Here is a 24,844-nt window from a genome sequence, read left to right as displayed (position 1 = left end):
GTTACTTTGGGCCAATCACCAGGAGACAGTGAGTTCTAGTTCCACCTTAGGCATGAAAGCTGCCTAGGTTACTTTGGGCCAATCACCAGGAGACTGTGAGTTCTAGTTCCACCTTAGGCATGAAAGCTGCCTAGGTTACTTTGGGCCAATCACCAGGAGACTGTGAGTTCTAGTTCCACCTTAGGCATGAAAGCTGCCTAGGTTACTTTGGGCCAATCACCAGGAGACTGTGAGTTCTAGTTCCACCTTAGGCATGAAAGCTGCCTAGGTTACTTTGGGCCAATCACCAGGAGACTGTGAGTTCTAGTTCCACCTTAGGCATGAAAGCTGCCTAGGTTACTTTGGGCCAAGCACCAGGAGACAGTGAGTTCTAGTTCCACCTTAGGCATGAAAGCTGCCTAGGTTACTTTGGGCCAATCACCAGGAGACTGTGAGTTCTAGTTCCACCTTAGGCATGAAAGCTGCCTAGGTTACTTTGGGCCAATCACCAGGAGACTGTGAGTTCTAGTTCCACCTTAGGCATGAAAGCTGCCTAGGTTACTTTGGGCCAATCACCAGGAGACAGTGAGTTCTAGTTCCACCTTAGGCATGAAAGCTGCCTAGGTTACTTTGGGCCAAGCACCAGGAGACTGGGAGTTCTAGTTCCACCTTAGGCATGAAAGCTGCCTAGGTTACTTTGGGCCAATCACCAGGAGACAGTGAGTTCTAGTTCCACCTTAGGCATGAAAGCTGCCTAGGTTACTTTGGGCCAATCACCAGGAGACTGGGAGTTCTAGTTCCACCTTAGGCATGAAAGCTGCCTAGGTTACTTTGGGCCAATCACCAGGAGACAGTGAGTTCTAGTTCCACCTTAGGCATGAAAGCTGCCTAGGTTACTTTGGGCCAATCACCAGGAGACAGTGAGTTCTAGTTCCACCTTAGGCATGAAAGCTGCCTAGGTTACTTTGGGCCAATCACCAGGAGACAGTGAGTTCTAGTTCCACCTTAGGCATGAAAGCTGCCTAGGTTACTTTGGGCCAATCACCAGGAGACAGTGAGTTCTAGTTCCACCTTAGGCATGAAAGCTGCCTAGGTTACTTTGGGCCAATCACCAGGAGACAGTGAGTTCTAGTTCCACCTTAGGCATGAAAGCTGCCTAGGTTACTTTGGGCCAATCACCAGGAGACAGTGAGTTCTAGTTCCACCTTAGGCATGAAAGCTGCCTAGGTTACTTTGGGCCAATCACCAGGAGACAGTGAGTTCTAGTTCCACCTTAGGCATGAAAGCTGCCTAGGTTACTTTGGGCCAATCACCAGGAGACAGTGAGTTCTAGTTCCACCTTAGGCATGAAAGCTGCCTAGGTTACTTTGGGCCAAGTCACCAGGAGACAGTGAGTTCTAGTTCCACCTTAGGCATGAAAGCTGCCTAGGTTACTTTGGGCCAATCACCAGGAGACTGTGAGTTCTAGTTCCACCTTAGGCATGAAAGCTGCCTAGGTTACTTTGGGCCAATCACCAGGAGACAGTGAGTTCTAGTTCCACCTTAGGCATGAAAGCTGCCTAGGTTACTTTGGGCCAATCACCAGGAGACAGTGAGTTCTAGTTCCACCTTAGGCATGAAAGCTGCCTGGTTACTTTGGGCCATCACCAGGAGACAGTGAGTTCTAGTTCCACCTTAGGCATGAAAGCTGCCTAGGTTACTTTGGGCCAGTCACCAGGAGACAGTGAGTTCTAGTTCCACCTTAGGCATGAAAGCTGCCTAGGTTACTTTGGGCCAATCACCAGGAGACAGTGAGTTCTAGTTCCACCTTAGGCATGAAAGCTGCCTAGGTTACTTTGGGCCAATCACCAGGAGACAGTGAGTTCTAGTTCCACCTTAGGCATGAAAGCTGCCTAGGTTACTTTGGGCCAATCACCAGGAGACAGTGAGTTCTAGTTCCACCTTAGGCATGAAAGCTGCCTAGGTTACTTTGGGCCAGTCACCAGGAGACAGTGAGTTCTAGTTCCACCTTAGGCATGAAAGCTGCCTAGGTTACTTTGGAGCCATCACCAGGAGACAGTGAGTTCTAGTTCCACCTTAGGCATGAAAGCTGCCTAGGTTACTTTGGGCCAGTCACCAGGAGACAGTGAGTTCTAGTTCCACCTTAGGCATGAAAGCTGCCTAGGTTACTTTGGGCCAAGTCACCAGGAGACAGTGAGTTCTAGTTCCACCTTAGGCATGAAAGCTGCCTAGGTTACTTTGGGCCAGTCACCAGGAGACTGGGAGTTCTAGTTCCACCTTAGGCATGAAAGCTGCCTAGGTTACTTTGGGCCAGTCACCAGGAGACAGTGAGTTCTAGTTCCACCTTAGGCATGAAAGCTGCCTAGGTTACTTTGGGCCAGTCACCAGGAGACAGTGAGTTCTAGTTCCACCTTAGGCATGAAAGCTGCCTAGGTTACTTTGGGCCAGTCACCAGGAGACAGTGAGTTCTAGTTCCACCTTAGGCATGAAAGCTGCCTAGGTTACTTTGGGCCAGTCACCAGGAGACAGTGAGTTCTAGTTCCACCTTAGGCATGAAAGCTGCCTAGGTTACTTTGGGCCAGTCACCAGGAGACAGTGAGTTCTAGTTCCACCTTAGGCATGAAAGCTGCCTAGGTTACTTTGGGCCAATCACCAGGAGACAGTGAGTTCTAGTTCCACCTTAGGCATGAAAGCTGCCTAGGTTACTTTGGGCCAATCACCAGGAGACAGTGAGTTCTAGTTCCACCTTAGGCATGAAAGCTGCCTAGGTTACTTTGGGCCAGTCACCAGGAGACAGTGAGTTCTAGTTCCACCTTAGGCATGAAAGCTGCCTAGGTTACTTTGGGCCAGTCACCAGGAGACAGTGAGTTCTAGTTCCACCTTAGGCATGAAAGCTGCCTAGGTTACTTTGGGCCAGTCACCAGGAGACAGTGAGTTCTAGTTCCACCTTAGGCATGAAAGCTGCCTAGGTTACTTTGGGCCAATCACCAGGAGACAGTGAGTTCTAGTTCCACCTTAGGCATGAAAGCTGCCTAGGTTACTTTGGGCCAGTCACCAGGAGACAGTGAGTTCTAGTTCCACCTTAGGCATGAAAGCTGCCTAGGTTACTTTGGGCCAATCACCAGGAGACAGTGAGTTCTAGTTCCACCTTAGGCATGAAAGCTGCCTAGGTTACTTTGGGCCAATCACCAGGAGACAGTGAGTTCTAGTTCCACCTTAGGCATGAAAGCTGCCTAGGTTACTTTGGGCCAATCACCAGGAGACAGTGAGTTCTAGTTCCACCTTGGGCATGAAAGCTGCCTAGGTTACTTTGGGCCAGTCACCAGGAGACAGTGAGTTCTAGTTCCACCTTAGGCATGAAAGCTGCCTAGGTTACTTTGGGCCAATCACCAGGAGACAGTGAGTTCTAGTTCCACCTTAGGCATGAAAGCTGCCTAGGTTACTTTGGGCCAATCACCAGGAGACAGTGAGTTCTAGTTCCACCTTAGGCATGAAAGCTGCCTAGGTTACTTTGGGCCAATCACCAGGAGACAGTGAGTTCTAGTTCCACCTTAGGCATGAAAGCTGCCTAGGTTACTTTGGGCCAATCACCAGGAGACAGTGAGTTCTAGTTCCACCTTAGGCATGAAAGCTGCCTAGGTTACTTTGGGCCAATCACCAGGAGACAGTGAGTTCTAGTTCCACCTTAGGCATGAAAGCTGCCTAGGTTACTTTGGGCCAATCACCAGGAGACAGTGAGTTCTAGTTCCACCTTAGGCATGAAAGCTGCCTAGGTTACTTTGGGCCAATCACCAGGAGACAGTGAGTTCTAGTTCCACCTTAGGCATGAAAGCTGCCTAGGTTACTTTGGGCCAATCACCAGGAGACAGTGAGTTCTAGTTCCACCTTAGGCATGAAAGCTGCCTAGGTTACTTTGGGCCAATCACCAGGAGACAGTGAGTTCTAGTTCCACCTTAGGCATGAAAGCTGCCTAGGTTACTTTGGGCCAATCACCAGGAGACAGTGAGTTCTAGTTCCACCTTAGGCATGAAAGCTGCCTAGGTTACTTTGGGCCAATCACCAGGAGACAGTGAGTTCTAGTTCCACCTTAGGCATGAAAGCTGCCTAGGTTACTTTGGGCCAGTCACCAGGAGACAGTGAGTTCTAGTTCCACCTTAGGCATGAAAGCTGCCTAGGTTACTTTGGGCCAGTCACCAGGAGACAGTGAGTTCTAGTTCCACCTTAGGCATGAAAGCTGCCTAGGTTACTTTGGGCCAGTCACCAGGAGACAGTGAGTTCTAGTTCCACCTTAGGCATGAAAGCTGCCTAGGTTACTTTGGGCCAGTCACCAGGAGACAGTGAGTTCTAGTTCCACCTTAGGCATGAAAGCTGCCTAGGTTACTTTGGGCCAAGTCACCAGGAGACTGGGAGTTCTAGTTCCACCTTAGGCATGAAAGCTGCCTAGGTTACTTTGGGCCAATCACCAGGAGACAGTGAGTTCTAGTTCCACCTTAGGCATGAAAGCTGCCTAGGTTACTTTGGGCCAATCACCAGGAGACTGGGAGTTCTAGTTCCACCTTAGGCATGAAAGCTGCCTAGGTTACTTTGGGCCAAGCACCAGGAGACTGGGAGTTCTAGTTCCACCTTAGGCATGAAAGCTGCCTAGGTTACTTTGGGCCAATCACCAGGAGACAGTGAGTTCTAGTTCCACCTTAGGCATGAAAGCTGCCTAGGTTACTTTGGGCCAATCACCAGGAGACAGTGAGTTCTAGTTCCACCTTAGGCATGAAAGCTGCCTAGGTTACTTTGGGCCAGTCACCAGGAGACTGTGAGTTCTAGTTCCACCTTAGGCATGAAAGCTGCCTAGGTTACTTTGGGCCAATCACCAGGAGACAGTGAGTTCTAGTTCCACCTTAGGCATGAAAGCTGCCTAGGTTACTTTGGGCCAATCACCAGGAGACTGTGAGTTCTAGTTCCACCTTAGGCATGAAAGCTGCCTAGGTTACTTTGGGCCAATCACCAGGAGACAGTGAGTTCTAGTTCCACCTTAGGCATGAAAGCTGCCTAGGTTACTTTGGGCCAGTCACCAGGAGACTGGGAGTTCTAGTTCCACCTTAGGCATGAAAGCTGCCTAGGTTACTTTGGGCCAATCACCAGGAGACAGTGAGTTCTAGTTCCACCTTAGGCATGAAAGCTGCCTAGGTTACTTTGGGCCAGTCACCAGGAGACAGTGAGTTCTAGTTCCACCTTAGGCATGAAAGCTGCCTAGGTTACTTTGGGCCAAGTCACCAGGAGACTGGGAGTTCTAGTTCCACCTTAGGCATGAAAGCTGCCTAGGTTACTTTGGGCCAATCACCAGGAGACAGTGAGTTCTAGTTCCACCTTAGGCATGAAAGCTGCCTAGGTTACTTTGGGCCAGTCACCAGGAGACAGTGAGTTCTAGTTCCACCTTAGGCATGAAAGCTGCCTAGGTTACTTTGGGCCAATCACCAGGAGACAGTGAGTTCTAGTTCCACCTTAGGCATGAAAGCTGCCTAGGTTACTTTGGGCCAATCACCAGGAGACAGTGAGTTCTAGTTCCACCTTAGGCATGAAAGCTGCCTAGGTTACTTTGGGCCAATCACCAGGAGACAGTGAGTTCTAGTTCCACCTTAGGCATGAAAGCTGCCTAGGTTACTTTGGGCCATCACCAGGAGACTGGGAGTTCTAGTTCCACCTTAGGCATGAAAGCTGCCTAGGTTACTTTGGGCCAATCACCAGGAGACAGTGAGTTCTAGTTCCACCTTAGGCATGAAAGCTGCCTAGGTTACTTTGGGCCAGTCACCAGGAGACTGTGAGTTCTAGTTCCACCTTAGGCATGAAAGCTGCCTAGGTTACTTTGGGCCAATCACCAGGAGACAGTGAGTTCTAGTTCCACCTTAGGCATGAAAGCTGCCTAGGTTACTTTGGGCCAGTCACCAGGAGACTGGGAGTTCTAGTTCCACCTTAGGCATGAAAGCTGCCTAGGTTACTTTGGGCCAATCACCAGGAGACAGTGAGTTCTAGTTCCACCTTAGGCATGAAAGCTGCCTAGGTTACTTTGGGCCAGTCACCAGGAGACTGGGAGTTCTAGTTCCACCTTAGGCATGAAAGCTGCCTAGGTTACTTTGGGCCAATCACCAGGAGACAGTGAGTTCTAGTTCCACCTTAGGCATGAAAGCTGCCTAGGTTACTTTGGGCCAGCACCAGGAGACTGGGAGTTCTAGTTCCACCTTAGGCATGAAAGCTGCCTAGGTTACTTTGGGCCAGTCACCAGGAGACTGGAGTTCTAGTTCCACCTTAGGCATGAAAGCTGCCTAGGTTACTTTGGGCCAGTCACCAGGAGACAGTGAGTTCTAGTTCCACCTTAGGCATGAAAGCTGCCTAGGTTACTTTGGGCCAGTCACCAGGAGACTGGGAGTTCTAGTTCCACCTTAGGCATGAAAGCTGCCTAGGTTACTTTGGGCCAATCACCAGGAGACAGTGAGTTCTAGTTCCACCTTAGGCATGAAAGCTGCCTAGGTTACTTTGGGCCAGTCACCAGGAGACTGGGAGTTCTAGTTCCACCTTAGGCATGAAAGCTGCCTAGGTTACTTTGGGCCAATCACCAGGAGACAGTGAGTTCTAGTTCCACCTTAGGCATGAAAGCTGCCTAGGTTACTTTGGGCCAGTCACCAGGAGACTGGGAGTTCTAGTTCCACCTTAGGCATGAAAGCTGCCTAGGTTACTTTGGGCCAGTCACCAGGAGACAGTGAGTTCTAGTTCCACCTTAGGCATGAAAGCTGCCTAGGTTACTTTGGGCCAGTCACCAGGAGACTGGGAGTTCTAGTTCCACCTTAGGCATGAAAGCTGCCTAGGTTACTTTGGGCCAGTCACCAGGAGACTGGGAGTTCTAGTTCCACCTTAGGCATGAAAGCTGCCTAGGTTACTTTGGGCCAGTCACCAGGAGACTGGGAGTTCTAGTTCCACCTTAGACATGAAAGCTGCCTAGGTTACTTTGGGCCAAGCACCAGGAGACTGTGAGTTCTAGTTCCACCTTAGGCATGAAAGCTGCCTAGGTTACTTTGGGCCAATCACCAGGAGACAGTGAGTTCTAGTTCCACCTTAGGCATGAAAGCTGCCGAGGTTACGTTGGGCCAAGCACCAGGAGACAGTGAGTTCTAGTTCCACCTTAGGCATGAAAGCTGCCTAGGTTACTTTGGGCCAATCACCAGGAGACTGGGAGTTCTAGTTTTGCCTTAGAGATGAAAGCCAACTGGGTGACTTTGGGCTCTTATCTCAAACCTCCTCGCAGGATATTATTGTAGGGGGAAATAGGAGGTGGAATGAGGTACATTCTCCGCCTTGAATTATTTATAAAAATAATGAAGGTGGAATTAAAAATAGTTTTTTAAGGTCTAAATCTCTAAAGTGTGTGTGTGTGTTGGGGGTGGGGAATATGCTTTAAAATCCATGCAGCAGGGAATGCAATGTTGGCACTATTAAAAAAAGAAAACCTGTGCCTCTCCATTTAGTTGCAATAACAGCACCACACCCCTGCTCATTGTACAAAAGATAATGTAAATTTGTTGTCCAGAGTCCTTTGCTTATGATAAAACTCCCAAATAAAACCAACCATTAAACACCTCCATGTTCAAAGCACTGGGCTACAAGGTGCTATTAGTGTGATAAGGGTGAGGAAGAAGGCGATGGATCAAGAACGTTGCAACTGAAAAATGCATTTATCTTGCAATAAACGTCAAAAGGATTGAGCAGGTTGACCTGTGCAGTTTTATAAATTGCTGAGAAGGCAGAAGGAAATCAAACCAGCTGTCAATCATTGGGCAAAGGCCTTCGTCAAAGGAGGGAACTGCTCTCTATAAAAGGTTGAAAAGATTATAAATAAATATTATAAATTATTCTGTAAAATAATGTGCCTATGTGAGCTGGGTTGCTGAACACCCCCATTCACAAAACGTTGGACTTTCTCTGTAACTATAAATGTTAATTGAAACATCAGATCCTTCCTTCCTTGCCTGTCACATAAAAAGCTCTTGCTTTAATACAAGTATCCTCAACTTACAACCTTTTTGTTTAGTGACCATTCGAAGTTACAACGGCACTGAAAAAAGTGACTTATAGGATCGCATTTCACACAATGATTAAGCATTATTTGAACAAGTGAATCTGTGTCAGGGGTGGTTTATCTTTGGAGAAGGGAAACTATCTGGAGATTCCAGAGGAAATGGGCTCAGGCGTTCTCTTCCTGTGTTCATTCTGCTATCTCAGTTTTGGTGATTATGTCACCAGTCCTCAAGACTTTGTCCCCTTGCAATTCCCTACCTGACGGAGAATCATGACAAGGCATTTTTATTTGGGTCACTTCAATGTTCCCTTTGTACACAGTCAGCAATTAAGGTAACGTCTCTCCTGAGTCAAAACCCAGCTCTACTTATTTACGTCTCTTAGAATAACACAGTTGGAAGGGACCTTGGAGGTCCTCTAGTCCAACCCCCTGCTTAGACATGAAACCCTACACGACTTCAGACAAATGGTTGTCCATTCTCTTGTTAAAACCTTCCAGTGTTGGACCATTCACAGTTTCTGGAGGCAAGTTGTTCCACCGATTAATTGCTCTCACTGTCAGAAAATTCCTCCTTAGTTCTAGGTTGCTTCTCTCCTTGATTAGTTCCAATTTGTTGTTTCTTGTCCTGCCTTCAGGTGCTTTGGAGAATAGATTGACCCCCGCCTCTTTGTGGCAGCCCCTCAAATATTGGAACGGTGCTATCATTTCACCCCTGGTCCTTCTCTACATCAAACTAAACATACCCAGTTCCTGCAACCGTTCTTCATATGTTTTAGCCTCCAATCCCCTAATCATCTTGGTTGCTCTTCTCTGCATTCTTTCTACAGTCTCAACATTTTTTGTTTTACATCGTGACGACCAAAACTGGATGCAATATTCCAAGTGTGGCCTTACCAAGGCATTATAAAGCGGTATTAACACTACGACGTGATCTTGATTCTATCCCTCTGTTTATGCAGCCTAGGACTGTGTTGGCTTTTTGTGCAGCTGCAGCACAAGGCTGGCTCGTATTTAAGTGATTGTCCATCCAAGATACGTGAATCGTTCTGAGCACGGATGGAAAAAAATTCAGATGTTTAGGATTTTTTGTTGACATCTTTTTCTTCCAGTTGAATGTTCAACTCTGGGATTTTCACCCAAGGTTTTCCCTCCAAGGGCTCAAAATAGCAATAGCACTTAGATTTACACAGATAACAAATCATCAGAGTTGGAAGGGACCTTGTAGGTCATCTAGTCCAACTCCCTGCCCAAGCAGGAGACCCTACACCATTTCTGACAGATGGCAGTCCAGTCTCTTCTTGAAAGCCTCCAGTGATGAAGCCCCCACAACTTCCGAGGGCAACTTCTGTTCCATGGGTTGATTGTTCTCCCTGTCCAAAAGTTTCTCCTTATCTCCAGATTAAATTAGTTAGTCCTCAATTGAAAACTATTTGTTTAAGGACCGTTACAACAGCATTGGGAAAAAGTTGACTGACGACCGTTTTTCATACTTATGGCCGTTGCAGCATCTTCGTGACCATGTGATGAAAATTCAGAAGCTTGGCATATTTATGATGGCCATGTGTGATTGACATTCTGACAAGCCAAGTCAACAAGGAAAGCCAGATTCACTTAACAACCGAGGTGCTAATTTAAGAACTGCACGCCATTCGCTTAACAAATGTGGCTAGAAAAGTCGTAACATGGAGCCAACTGACTTAACAAACTTTTTCACTTCACAACATGTTCTGTCTCACCTGTGGCCACGAGGTGATAGTCCAAATGTCCAAAGGAAAAAACACAAACAGACAATATCAGGAACAACAGAGTTAACTTTCCTTTGGCTGAATTCGTCTTTGGCAGTTTTCCCAGAAGCTGTCTGCAATTCTGATAACGAGCAGAACTATAAATCAGAGACGAACAGCAAACAGAATACTTTGTCCAAACTGCAGACGCAAATTAACAAGTTTGACCCGAACGGGGATTCAAAGCTAACACGCCTCCTTATATTCCCTGAGGGACGTGTCAGTCTCTTTCCTCAGTCCCTGATTCGACATCTCCTTCCAGTTTGTGCTTGACGTTTCTGCTTACGTCTGTTCCTTGCATCAAACCAACATTCTTCGGTTTGATCTTCATCCAAGGACTCCGGCACGTTCTCCTGCTTATCTGTCGACACCTGAGGCATAACTAATGAGGAAGGTCCTGGAGAGGATGAGGATTCCGAAACTTCCAGCAAAGCAGGTTCAAGCCCCAATGCCAAGTCCTCCTCTTCCTCCTGACTCCCATTTATGTCACTCAACAAGGCAGGCTCAAACCTTAATGCCAGATCTTCCTCATCACTCGAGCCTATGTCTTCTGACAGAGCAGGTTCAAACCTCTGAGTCACAACAACAACATAAATGTTGGGCCCAGTTGTGGTCGTAAGTCAAGGACTGCCTGTATAACTGAGGGTAAGGATGGTCCCGATAGCTCCACCACCCTTAAGGTTCGCTTTTGGAAGTTATTGTTTTGACCCCCACTGAGTGCAGCACATCTGCCCTATTAATTACAGGGCAACTTTAAGAAAAGACGCTGCCGCTTTAGGAAATGGCCCCCATTGAAGTCAGCGCTAGTGCGAAAGCAGAAGCACCAGGAGAACATCTGGATGCAGAGATGCTGGTGGCCATCTGAATGGCCTTTTTTTTCATGTCCCTTCCCTGACTGAGGCCTTTTGAAATGCTCCTCTAAGAGAATAGAAGAGTTTAGCAACCAGGATGATGAGGGGACTGGAGGCTCAAACATATGAAGGACGGTTGCAGGAACTGGGCCTGGCTAGTCTAGGGAAGAGAAGGACCAGGGGAGACAGGATAGCAGTGTCCCAATATTTGAGGTGCTGCCCCAAAAGAAGAGGGAGTCAAGCTATTCTCCAAAGCACCTGAAGGAAGACAAGAAGCAATGGATGGAAAGTAATCAAAGAGAGAAGCCACCTAGAACTAAGGAGAAATTTTCTGACAGTGAGAACAATCAACCCACGGAACAGAATTTGCCTTCGGAAGTTGTGGGAGCTTCAACACTGGAGGCTTTCAAGAAGAGACTGGACTGCCATCTGTCAGAAACGGTGTAGGGTCTCCTGCTTGGGCGAGGGGTGGGGTTGGACTAGATGACCTCCAAGGTACCTCCCAACTCTTGTTATCAGAAAGAGTTTCTCTAAAGGAAGGCTGAGGGACAGAAGGCGCCTTCACATCTAGAGAATCCCTCATAACCGAGTTGGGAGGGACCTTGGGGTCATCTAGTCCAACCCCCTGCGCAAGCAGGAGCCCTCTCTACCATTCTGGGCAAAAATGGTTGTCCAATCTCTTCTTAGAAACCTCCAGTGATAGAGCAGCTACAACTTCTGGAGGAGAGCTGTTCCTCTGATTAATTGTTCCTGGCATAAGAAATTTCTCTTTCATTCTAGGTTGCTTCTCTTCTTGATTGGTTTCCATTCTATCCAAATTTGACTCAGCGAGGGGTATGAGCGTCATGGTTTTTTTTTTAAGGAAATTAAAATCATTCTCTCTCTCTCTCTCTCTCTCTCTCTCATTTTGCAACTTTTCTAGCCACAGTGGTTAAACCAATCGCTTCAGTTGTTTAAGTTAGTAACAGAGTTGTTAACTGAATCTGAATTTGCTGATCAGATGGTCACAAAAGGGGATTTACGTGACCCCAGAATATTCTGCCACCGTCACAAATATGAGTCAGTCGCCAAACGTCTGAATTTTGATCACGTGGCTAAAGGGAATGCGGCAATGGTTGTGCGATGACCCGGAGTGTGACACAAATATCAACCAAGTCCCAAAATTAGAAGGAAGTCCCTTTAATGCCTCCAACTTGGCCCTAATGTCCAATTAATCTCGGCTGAATATCAAACTCTTAAAGAAAACAGTCTATGGATGGAGTAAATGCAGTCCGCACCCAAAGTAAAGTTAATTAGAAATAAAAAAAAACCAACACAAACCACACTGAAGGAATTACTATGGCAGGCAAGGATGATTAATTGCAGACTTCTACCAGATAACGCAGCAACCACAGTTGGGAGGAAGCCAAAACACAGAGAAGCTCCGACAAGAATAATGCACGCTTTGCTTCCAGCAACTTTGCCATATGCAGTTTGTCTGTTTAACTAGTCCTCCCAGCTGAAGCCCATGAAGGGAATTAGGGCCTCTTCCTCCCCCGTAGACTACGCCACTCACATTTCTCCCTTATCCGCTCCTCCCTGCATGCCCTAGGATGAAGAGGGAATGGGCCTGGGTCTTCCTCTGAATGCCTATCCGGCCTGTGCCCTTCCCCAGTTTCCTCCACAACCACCAGAGCCACACTCCCACTCCCTGTCAGCTGTTCCACTCCAACAGGGGCATGACAGGTTGTTAAATGAAAACAAAGGTCATATGTCACTTTTTTCAGTGCCGTTGTTGTAGCTTCGAACAATCACTAAATTAACTGTAAGTAAACCACCTGTAATCGTTCTCACAGTCAGGAAATTTCTCCTTAGTTCTAAGTTGCTTCTCTCTTTGATTAGTTTCCATTCATTGCTTGTGGGACAAATTGGGGTAGATTGTAGGGGGTGATGCTTTAAGTCATAATTTTATCATAATTTATTTATCCATATATTAAATAGTTGTATTTTATTACAATCTCATTTTAAATTGTATATTTATTCCAATTTCCTTTTAATTGTATTTTATTCCAATAATTTTAAATTATTTTTATCAGATTTTAGTAATAATTTGTGTTTGGAACTTAGCACTTTGATATGACCCATGGGCTAAACAATAAAGTAAACTAACTAACTAACTAACTAACTAACTAACTAACTGACATCAATTGCTTCTTGCTTCTCTCCTTGATTAGTTTCCACCCACTGCTTCTTTTAACAGATTTAACAGATAATCAGAGTTGGAAGGGACCTTGTAGGTCATCTAGTCCAACCCCCTGCCCAAGCAGGAGACCCTACATCATTTCTGACATGGCAGTCCAATCTCTTCTTGAAAGTCTCAAGTGATGGCGCTCCCACAACTTCTGAAGGCAACTTCTGTTCCATGGGTTGATTGTTCTCACTGTCAGAAAGTTTCTCCTTATGTCCAGGTTAAATCTCTCCTTGGTCAGTTTCCATCTATTATTCCTTGTCTGGCCTTCAGGGGCTTTAGAAAATATCTTGACCCCCATTCCTCTCTGTGATAGCCCCTCAAATATTGGAAGATGCTTTCCTGTCTCCCCTGATCCTTCTCTTCCCTAGACTAGCCAGGCCCAGTTCTTGCAGCCGTTCATCGTATGTTTTAGCCTGACATCTGAACTTGCTCCATCATTGGTTGAGTTGGTAGAAACCATCTCATACGTTCCTTGGAGAGAGAAAAAAACACAGTGAAGATTGTCAGTGCAAGGATAGGTCACTGGGAAATGTTCTCAGGGTTAGGGTTGGCTTTATGGGTTGATTTGGAATAATCAATAAAAGTTACAATTTAACCAATCCAGGCTCAACGATCTCCTTCTGGGTTGCAACCTATAAAAGAAGTGGAACATGTATTTCCCAACCTCTTTCAATGGTGGAGCATTGACAGAAATTCCTTCCCAGCCTTAAAAAACATCGAATTAAGAATTCTCTCTTGAGTCATAACTTCTGACTTCCTTCTCCTGCAACAGGCGACTCCAACGGTCACAAAACAACTGTAGGCGCACCACAACTGCATTGATGCCGAGGAATTGCTATTTGTGACCGGCGAAAAGAGTGCGACGGCGGGGGAGTATCTGAAATCCGCTGAAGTCTGAAAGGGTGAGCATTTGTGTAAAGCAGAGGTGGGGAACGATGGCCCCTTTATGACTTAATAGATAACAGATCATCAGAGTTGGAAGGGACCTTATAGGTCATCTAGTCCAACCCCCAGCCCAAGCGGGAGACCCTACACCATTTCTGACAAATGGCAGTCCAGTCTCTTCTTGAAGGTCTCAAGTGATGGCGCTCCCTTTGTGGACTTTGTGGACTTCAGAGGAATTCTGGGACTTGAAGTCCGCAAGTCATAAGAGGGCTATCGTTCTCCCCAAATACATGCCTGTTGCCAAGCGCCCAAATTTTGATCACGTGACCATGGGGATGCTGTCACAATCGTAAATATGAGTATTGGCTGTAAGGCTGTAAGTCCCTTTTTTTTCAGTGCTGTTGTAACTTCGAACCGTCAGTAAATGAAATGGTTGTAAGCAGTGGTGCAATTCAACTGGTGTAACAACCGGTTCGGTTAGCACATGCTTTGCATGTTCATGCGTGCTTTGTGCGTGCACTTTACATTTTAAAAAGCCCATTTTCTACTCCATTACTTACCTTCTACTGCAGCCCCAGTGAGTAAAACAGCTGAGGCAGGGCAAAGTTCTCTGATACGTGAATCAGCTGTGCTAAATAAAAAAAAACAGGAAATAAAGCACAGGAACTACCAGTTCACTTGAACTGGTCCGAACCGGTAGAATCCCACCACTGATTGTAAGTTGAGGACAACCTGTATGAGATGCCATTGGAAGCAAAGGAGAGTAGATTGAGTCCCAAAGAGTGCCTGGGTGCTTTAAGCTAGGGGTTTCTGAACTTGGGATAGCCGGCTGAGGAATTCTGGGAGTTGAAGTCCACAAGTCTTAAAGTTGCCAAATTTGGAGGCTCCTGGTTTATGCTTAAATAACTTCCCCACCAGCTGGGTTGTATGATGAGACATAGTGGGACAAAGCCCTAGAGGGGCCTTACATATATAGAGCCACTCTAGGAATCCCATGATGATGGTGGTGGTGGAGGAGGAGGAAGAAGAGGAGGAGGAGGAGAAAGAAGGAAGGAAGGAGGAAGCAGACAAAACGAAGAAAAAAGAACAGGATGAGCGGGGTGGAGGAGGAGGAGGTGGTGGAGGAAAGAAAGAAGGGAAGGAGGGAGGGAGGGAGGAAGGAAGGAAGAAGGACGCAGGCAAAATGAAGAAGAAAGAAGAGGGGGAGGGGGAGAAGGAGGAAAGAAGGAAGGAAAGGAAGAAGGAAGGAAGAAGGAAGCCGGCAAAATGAAGAAGAAAGAACATATGTGGTGGACTTGTGCAGATGCTAAAAAATACTGGACTAAAATCCACATGTGGTTAGAAAAAATGACAAGAAAACATATAGACTTGAAACTAGGGATATTTTTATTGGGAATTTTACCTGAAATATATAGTAAAGACTTGAAATACCTGATTGTAAATGTATTAAAAGCGGCTAGGATTGTATTTGCTAAAAACTGGAAAAATGAGAAGATACCATCACAGGAGGAAATCATTAAGAAAATATTGGAATGTCCTGAAATGAGTAGATTGACATTTGAAATTAGAGAACAAGAGGATAAACAATTTTATAAAATTTGGGATCTTTTCTATCAATGGTTAGATAACAAAGTACAGTAATGAAATATGTAGATTTTTAGAAAATAATAAATATATAAAGATGTACTTCTTTCTTATTATAACTACAAAATGATTTTAGGATAGATTTCGGGTGATAATATGAACTGTTATACAATAAATTAAGTAAATTATGGTTATCTTGTAAAACATGAATGAATAAAAGTATAGTCAAATGATTGATTAATAATGATACTAAGGTATTTAGTTTTTGATTGACAATATGAGATTATATATAATGTAATTGTAATTGAAGACTACGAAATGGAAGCACAAAACAATTTGTAAACCAACCGGCACACTGTATGTACACCTATGGAAGACAGCTTGATGTTTTTATGTTTTTTTGTTTATGTTTGTTTTTAAAAACCAATAAAATTTTAAAAAAAAAGAACAGGAGGAGCGGGGGAGGGGGAGGAGGAAGAGGAGGAGGAGGAGAAGCGGAGGAAAAGAAGGAGGAGGAGGAGGAGGAAGAAGAAGAGGAGGAGGAGGAAGAAGAAGAGGAGGAAAAGGAAGAAGAAAAGGAGGAGGGGAGGGGACGAGGAGGAGGAGGAGGAAGAAGAAGAGGAGGAGGAAGAAGAAAAGGAGGAGGGGAGGAGGACGAGGAGGACGAGGAGGAGGAGAAGCGGAGGAAAAGGAGAGGAGGAGGAGGAGGAGGAAGAAGAAGAGGAGGAGGAGGAAGAAGAAGAGGAGGAAAAGGAAGAAGAAAAGGAGGAGGGGGAGGAGGAGGGGAGGAGGAGGAGGAGGAGGAGCGGAGGAAAGAAGGAGGAGGAGGAGGAAGAAGAAGAGGAGGAAAAGGAAGAAGAAAAGGAGGAGGGGAGGGGGACGAGGGAGGAGGAGGAGGAAGAAGAAGAGGAGGAGGAGGAAGAAGAAGAGGAGGAGGAAGAAGAAAAGGAGGAGGGGAGGAGGACGAGGAGGAGGAGGAGAAGCGGAGGAAGAAGAAGGAGGAGGAGGAGAAGGAGGAAGAAGAAGAGGAGGAGGAGGAAGAAGAAGAGGAAAGGAAGAAGAAAAGGAGGAGGGGGAGGAGGAGGAGGAGGAGGAGGAGGAGCGGAGGAAAAGAAGGAGGAGGAGGAGGAAGAAGAAGAAGGAGGAGGAGGAAGAAGAAGAGGAGGAAAAGGAAGAAGAAAAGGAGGAGGGGGAGGAGGACGAGGAGGAGGAGGAGGAAGAAGAAGAGGAGGAGGAGGAAGAAGAAAAGGAGGAGGGGAGGAGGACGAGGAGGAGGAAGAAGAAGAGGAGGAGGAGGAAGAAGAAGAAGAGGAAAAGGAAGAAGAAAGGAGGAGGGGAGGAGGAGGGGGGAGGAGGAGGAGGAGGAGGAGGAGAGCGGAGGAAAAGAAGGAGGAGGAGGAGGAAGAAGAAGAGGAGGAAAAGGAAGAAGAAAAGGAGGAGGGGGAGGGGACGAGGAGGAGGAGGAGGAAGAAGAAGAGGAGGAGGAGGAAGAAGAAAAGGAGGAGGGGAGGAGGACGAGGAGGAGGAAGAAGAAGAGGAGGAGGAGGAAGAAGAAGAGGAGGAAAAGGAAGAAGAAAAGGAGGAGGGGAGGAGGAGGGGGAGGAGGAGGAGGAGGAGAAGCGGAGGAAAAGAAGGAGGAGGAGGAGGAAGAAGAAGAGGAGGAAAGGAAGAAGAAAGGAGGAGGAGGGGAGGGACGAGGGAGGAGGAGGAGGAAGAAGAAGAGGAGGAGGAGGAAGAAGAAGAGGAGGAGGAAGAAGAAAAGGAGGAGGGGAGGAGGACGAGGAGGAGGAGGAGAAGCGGAGGAAAGAAGGAGGAGGAGGAGAAGGAGGAAGAAGAAGAGGAGGAGGAGGAAGAAGAAGAGGAAAAGGAAGAAGAAAAGGAGGAGGGGAGGGAGGAGGAGGAGGAGGAGGAGAGCGGAGGAAAAGAAGGAGGAGGAGGAGGAAGAAGAAGAGGAGGAGGAGGAAGAAGAAGAGGAGGAAAAGGAAGAAGAAAAGGAGGAGGGGAGGAGGACGAGGAGGAGGAGGAGGAAGAAGAAGAGGAGGAGGAGGAAGAAGAAAAGGAGGAGGGGGAGGAGGACGAGGAGGAGGAAGAAGAAGAGGAGGAGGAGGAAGAAGAAGAAGAGGAAAAGGAAGAAGAAAAGGAGGAGGAGGAGGAGGAGGAGGAAGAAGAAGAGGAGGAGGAGGAAGAAGAAGAGGAGGAAAAGGAAGAAGAAAAGGAGGAGGGAGGAGGAGGGGGAGGACGAGGAGGAGGAGAAGCGGAGGAAAAGAAGGAGGAGGAGGAGGAAGAAGAAGAAGAGGAGGAGGAGGAAGAAGAAGAGGAGGAAAAGGAAGAAGAAAAGGAGGAGGGGAGGAGGACGAGGAGGAGGAAGAAGAAGAGGAGGAGGAGGAAGAAGAGGAGAAAGAGGAGAAGAGGAGGAGGAGGAAGAAGAAGAAGAGGAAGAGGAGGAGGAGGAGGAAGAAGAAGAAGAAGAGAAGGAGGAGGAAGAAGAAGAAGAGGAGGAGGAGGAAGAAGAAGAAGAGCAGGAGGAGGAAGAAGAAGAAGAGGAGGAGGAGGAAGAAGAAGAAGAGAAGGAGGAGGAAGAAGAAGAGGAGGAGGAGGAAGAGGAGGAGGAGGAAGAAGTAGAGGAGGAGGAAGAGAGGAGGAGGAGGAAGAAGAAGAAGAGGAGGAGGAAGAAGAAGAGGAGGAGGAGGAAGAAGAGGAGGAGGATGAAGAAGAAGAGGAAGAGGAAGAGGAGGAGGAGGAAGAAGAAGAAGAGGAGGAGGAAGAAGAAGAGGAGGAACAAGAGGAGGAGGAGGAGGAGAAAGAGGAAATATTACTATAGTTCACTTCCCTGGAGTCATATGAAGGGAAGGAATAACATGGAAATAGGGAGCTTAAGTATTTCCAAACTCCACCTATGGGGTCCTGACTGCATCACTGAGGTTTGGTTTACTTTAAAAAAAAAAAAAACAGAAAAACCGACCCGGGGGAAGCCGCAGCCTCTGAGCCATCTTTGCAACATCTGGACTTCCAGGACTGATGCCTGCACTGGGCTGGGCAATCTTATTTGTCTGCGTGGCTCCATCATTTTTTTTCCCCCAGCTGTGGTTGTCAAACTCTAAAACTCGAATGACGAGAACAAAGAGCATCCTTCTTTCTTTGCAAGAAAGAGAGGGTGGGGACTTTCGAAACCCACGGACGGAGAGTCCTCGACTTATGACTTACAACCAGCCGGTGAGCGATCCTTTGAAGTTGGGGCCAGCTGAAAGGAGGGACTCAGGAGACTCCCATCTGAAGTTCCACGAGTTAGTGCCCTCCGCCAACCTCCCCTCATGGTCACGTGACCGTACTTTGGACCTCAGCAAATGGCCGCCTGGGACACCGTGGCTCAGTTGGCTAAGACGCTGAGCTTGTCGATCAGAAAGGTCGGAAGATCGGCAGTTCGAATCCCTAGCACTGCATAACGGAGTGAGCTCCCGTTCCTTGTCCTGGCTTCGGCCAACCTAGCCATTCGAAAGCACGTTAAAAATGCAAGTAGAAAAATAGGGACCATCTTTGGTGGGAAGGGAGCAGCGTTCCATGCACGTTCAGCGTTTCAGTCATGCCGGCCACATGACCACGGAGACGTCTTCGGACAACGCCGGCTCTTCTTTGGCTTTGTAACGGAGATGAGCACCGCCCCCTAGAGCTGGAAACGACTAGCACGGATGTCCGAGGGGAACCTTTACCTTTAACATGGCCGCATCTATTTATTCATTTATTTGTTGACTTATTTTTTCACATTTCTGAACTATTACCTATCTCCCTTCAAAGAGGGACTCTGGGCAATGTACTGTACAGAACTTCTGGGTTTTGGCAAACCCAAAAGTGAACCATCGGTTCATTTAATGACGGTGGCTATCACTTAACGACTGCCACAAAAAAAAAGGGGTAAAATTTGGTCGGTCATGGTCATATGACTATTATGGTCACAACTTGAGAACTACCTGTATAAGTGTGTGAATCCAGACTCTCAAAGAAACAGATATGTAGCATGTATGGATTCTAGGACAAGAGCCAACAGGTGGAAGCCCTAGAGAGGGATGTCCAAATATGTACCACCTTTGGTCAAGGTTGGCCTGAGGATTTCGGAAGATCTCTGACGTCTCTTCCAAGTCTATGGTACTCGCCATTTGAACCACCCCCAATAAAGCAGAGCCCGTCCTATCTTAGGCATGAAAGCCGGCTGGGTGATGTTGGGCCAATCACCAGGAGACAGTGAGATCTAGTCCCGCCTTAGGCATGAAAGCTGGCTGGGTGACTTTGAGCCAATCACCAAGAGCCTGTGAGTTCTACTTCTGGCTTAAACATGAAAGCTGACTGGGTGACTTTGGGCCAATCACCAGGTGACAGTGAGATCTAGTCCCGCCTTAGGCATGAAAGCTGACTGGGTGACTTTGAGCCAATCACCAGGAGACAGTGAGTTCTAGTCCCACCTTAGCCATGAAAGCCAGCTAGGTGACTTTGAGCCAAACATCAAGAGATGGTGAGTTCTAGTCCCGCCTTAGGCATGAAAGCGGGCTGGGTGACTTTGGGCCAATCACCAGGAGACAGTGAGTTCTAGTCCCACCTTAGGCATGAAAGCTGGCTGGGTGACTTTGGGCCAATCACCAGGTGACAGTGAGTTCTAGTCCCACCTTAGGCATGAAAGCTGGCTGGGTGACTTTGAGCCAATCACCAGGAGACAGTGAGTTCTAGTCCGGCCTTAGGCATGAAAGCCAGCTAGGTGACTTTGGGCCAATCACCAAGAGACAGTGAGTTCTAGTCCCGCCTTAGGCATGAAAGCTGGCTGGGTGACTTTGAGCCAATCACCAGGAGACAGTGAGTTCTAGTCCGGCCTTAGGCATGGAAGCCATCTAGGTGACTTTGGACCAATCACCAGGTGACAGTGAGATCTAGTCCTGACAGGAATTAAAGCTGGCTGGGTGACTTTGAGCCAATCACCAGGAGACAGTGAGTTCTAGTCCGGCCTTAGGCATGAAAGCCAGCTAGGTGACTTTGGGCCAATCACCAGGAGGCGGTGAGTTCTAGTCCCACCTTAGGCATGAAAGGTGGCTGGGTGACTTTGGGCCAATCACCAGGAGACAGTGAGTTCTAGTCCCACCTTAGGCATGAAAGCCAGCTGGGTGACTTTGGGCCAATCACCAGGAGACAGTGAGTTCTAGTCCTGACCTTAGGAATGAAAGCTGGCTGGGTGACTTTGAGCCAATCACCAGGAGACAGTGAGTTCTAGTCCGGCCTTAGGCATGAAAGCCAGCTAGGTGACTTTGGGCCAATCACCAAGAGACAGTGAGTTCTAGTCCCACCTTAGGCATGAAAGCGGGCTGGGTGACTTTGGGCCAATCACCAGGTGACAGTGAGATCTAGTCTGGCTTTAGGCATGAAAGCCAGCTAGGTGACTTTGGGCCAATCACCAAGAGACAGTGAGTTCTAGTCCCACTTTAGGCATGAAAGCCAGCTAGATGACTTTGGGCCAATTACCAGGAGACAGTGAGTTCTAGTCCCACCTTAGGCATGAAAACCAGTTGGGTGACATTAGCCTGAATTTACTCACAGGGTTGTTGTGGGGAAAATAAGAAGAGGAAGGAACGTAAGGTATGGTCTCCGTCTTATTTATAAAAATAGTACAGGTGGGATTAAAAATAAATAATAATTTTTAAAATTGGCTTTTGCTTCTCCAACAAAATCCCCTGTATTACTATTGATTCTTATTGAAAGCAATTGTGGCTATCAATGTGGAAATACTGATTTCCATTTTTGTATCCTATTGAAGATTCTAACTTCCTTATAAAACCACCCAGCAAGATCAGCAGGATCACCTTGATGGCAAATAATCCACAAATTGCCTATTTTTTTTTTCTGTAAGTGGTTGTTTTATTCGATGACCTCCGGTTTAAAACAAAGCTGTAATTCAGAAATTGCACTCGTGAAATCTGTTCAAGGTCCATATCTTTGGGCCAATTCAGTAGGGAATGTGAAGGAGGATCGTTTTATCAAGCATATTGTGACACTTTTGATCATTGGGCCAATAAAGCACCTCTGCAATTTTCTAAAGCTTGCGCAACAAAACAAGTTAAATCTCTCCATATGAGTGCATTCTATCCCTGGTTAATGTTTAACATCAGAGATTAAATGCCGCATAAAAGTATCATTATATAAGCATAAAGGACAATTCTGCACATCAGAAATTACCTGTTTTTAATGCCTGCAATTGCCAGCCTTACCCAATGCACCAGACACTAAGCCCAGCCAAATAAGCTAATTCTATTTTATTGTAAAGCTATATTAACAGAAGAGTACAATTTCGAGAGTACAATTCTTACTTACAACTGAGCACCAAATGAGCGCCAAATTTAGTTGCTAAGTGAGATCTGTGTTAAGTGAATTTTGCCTCATTTTACAACCTTTCTTGCCACGGTTGTTAAGTGAATCTGGCTTCCCCATTGACTTGGCTTGTCAGAAGGTTGCAAAAGGTGATCACATGACCCCAGGACACTGCAACTGTCATAAAGATGAGCCAATTGCCAGGGTCTGAATTTTGAGGATGCTCCAATGGTCGTAAGTGTGAAAAATGAGTCATTAATAAGTCATTTTTTTCAGTGCCATTGTACCTTTGAATGGTCACTAAATGAACTGTTGTAAGTCAAGGGTTTCCTGTACCACATATGTTTGCACACCACCCAGTTGGAAAAATCCAAATTCCACCATAAGTTGGGATACTACAATTACTACCAACCTGCCTTCCATGGAGGACCTGTATCCTGCACAAGTCAAAAAGAGGGCTGTGAAAATATTTACAGACCCCTCACAACCTGGACATAAACTGTTTCAACTCCTACCCTCAAGACGACACTATGGAGCACTGCACACCAGAACAACTAGACACAAGGACAGTTTTCCCCCGAATGCCATCACTCTGCTAAACAAATAATTCCCTCAACACTGTCCAACTATTTACAAAGTCTGCACTACTATTACTATTAATCTTCTCGTCATTCCTTATCACCCATCCCCTCCCACTTGTGACTGTATGACTGTAACTTTGTCACTTGTATCCTTATGATTTATATCGACTGTTTCCTAGTATGATTTGATTGCTTATTGTACCCCATGACTATCATTAAGTGTTGTACCTGATGATTCTTGACTCTTGATGAATGTATCTTTTCTTTTATGTATACTGAGAGCATTTGCACCAAGACAAATTTCTTGTCTGTCCAATCACACTTGGCCAATAAAGAATTCTATTCTGTTCTATTCTATTCTGTTCTACTCTACTCTACTCTACTCTACTCTACTCTACTCTACTCTACTCTACTCTACTCTACTCTACTCTACTCTATATCTTTGGGATGGCCTTCTCAAAATTGTTTATATTTTTTCATCTTTTCATTGCTTCCTCACAGGTTCGTCTTGGACGTGCTGAGTGAATCATGTCCAGAGTCTTCTCCACCAGCCTCCGTTTCCGGTTGCCCGTCCTGCTCTCTGTCTTTCAAGGTGCCCTCCTCTTCATCTTTGTCCTGTTCACAACGTACGATGGGCACACGGATGCTGCCAGCCAGCCTGCTGACATTGACCCAGCTGGCAACCAGCTCTACACCTTCTTCTCTCTCTTCCAAGACATCCAGCTGATGTTGTTGGTCGGCCTCGGGTTGCTGCTGGCATTTATGAAAGGCTACGGCGTCAGTGCTGTGGCCTACAACTTCCTCTTGTCCAACTTCTGCATGCAGTGGGCCCTAATTGTGCAAGGGTTCATCTACCACTACCACGAGGGGAAGATCCACCTAGGCCTCTATAACCTCCTGACTGCAGAGTTTGCCACCGTGGCTGTCCTCATCTCGGCAGGTGCCATCTTGGGCCGAACAAGCCCCATCCAACTTCTCCTCATGGGCTTCTGTGAGGTGCCCCTCTACGTAGCTTCTGAGTGGCTCATTTTAAGCTACTTCCAAGCAGTGGACATCGGAGGAAGTGTAACTGTCCATGTTTTTGCATGCTATTTTGGCCTGGGGGCCTCCATAGCTTTGTACCGGTCAGGACTCCAGACGGGACACCCCAAGGAGACGCCTTCTTACATCTCTGATCTTCTGTCCTTGGTGGGCGCCATATTCCTTTGGGTCTTCTGGCCCAGTTTTGTCTCCGTTCTCGTCCCTCCGGGCGACGGCCAACACAGGGCTGTGCTACACACCTGGGTTGCCCTCAGTGCTAGCGTCTTGACCACCTTTGCCATCTCCAGCCTCTTGGAGAAGAAGGGCAAAGTCAGCATGGGCCACTTGCAGAATGCCACCTTGGCTGGAGGTGTGGCCATTGGCACGGTAGCCGACATGGCCATTAATCCAAGCGGGGCGTTTCTCCTGGGGATCCTGTCCTCTCTGGCCTGCATCCTTGGCTTCAAATATATGACCCCGTTCTTGGCCAACAAGTTCCGCGTTCAAGACCAGTGTGGTATCCACAATCTTCATGGTCTTCCAGGCATCATTGGAGCCGTCGCGGGGATTGCGACCATTTTGTTGGTCCCAGATGAAGCCTATGGGCACCAGCTTTACCACGTCTTCCCTGCGAGGAGTCCACCGTTACGAAATGCCACCGTGGAGCACGTTTTCATTGGAGAAACTCTGGGAAGGAGTGCTTCACAGCAGGCTCTCTTTCAAGCGGTGGGCCTCGGCGTCTCGGTCATCGTCTCTCTCGTCGGAGGGTTCCTCACGGGGTTGCTTTTGAAACTCCCCTTCTTGGCTCAGCCCCCTGACCAATTCTGCTTTGACGATGAGCTTTATTTTCAAATCCAGAAGCCCCTTGAGACCTTGAGTGTGGACCAAGCAGACGGAGACCTTCAGTTGCCATTGAAGAGCAAAGTTTGATCGCCTTTTATTTATCCCCGTAAAGCGGTAATAAAATTCCTCCACCATCAATACGGAACTAGATTTCACAGAGGGTCCTATCTCTGTGGAGATTCCACTGATCAATATTGAGAAAATAGGATCCGCTAAATTTGGTGGGGGGGGGGGTTAGTTTTGAACCCGTGACAAAACCTCCCCTTACAAACAGGGGGAACTCTGCTTTCTATATCTCACTGCATCGTACAGGTAATCCTTGACTTATTACCAGTCACTTAGCAACTGTTCAAAGTTACAACAAACCCACACCAAAAAAAAAAAAAAAGGACTTGTGACCCAGATTTGAAGTTCTGATGGCCACATCCCCCTAAATTTGTGTCTACATTTTGGGCACTAGGAAAATGGCCCACATTTATGGCTATTTGCAGTGCCTTACAGTCGTGTCCTTTATTTGCAATGTTTTTGCATTTATGTCCCATTTCCAGCAAATAAAACCCTCACCCTATAGAATGCAATGGGTTTGCTTAACAACCATGATGCTTGCTTTATGGACATCGTGTTCCTTTCACAACTGCAGCAAAAAAAGGAGGTAAAATGGGGCAGACACATGACCTACTACT

General features: G+C 46.9%; 1 pseudogene across 1 annotated transcript; it reads left to right on the top strand.

Moving 5' to 3' along the window:
- The first annotated feature begins 13,540 nt into the window (after positions 1–13,540).
- Positions 13,541–24,299, top strand: LOC113431050 (ammonium transporter Rh type B pseudogene; annotated as a pseudogene). Its single transcript, XR_015748412.1, has 2 exons — positions 13,541–13,808; positions 22,800–24,299. The product of XR_015748412.1 is annotated as an ammonium transporter Rh type B pseudogene (transcript).
- Positions 24,300–24,844: the final 545 nt, after the last annotated feature.

The sequence above is a fragment of the Notechis scutatus genome, chromosome 3 (assembly GCF_049901735.1).
Source record: "Notechis scutatus isolate UNSWTSFEM ecotype Mainland chromosome 3, rNotScu1.2, whole genome shotgun sequence".
Lineage (NCBI taxonomy): Eukaryota > Metazoa > Chordata > Lepidosauria > Squamata > Elapidae > Notechis > Notechis scutatus.
The sequence above is the reverse complement of the archived record's forward strand: the minus strand, read 5'-3'. Positions and strand labels throughout refer to the sequence as shown.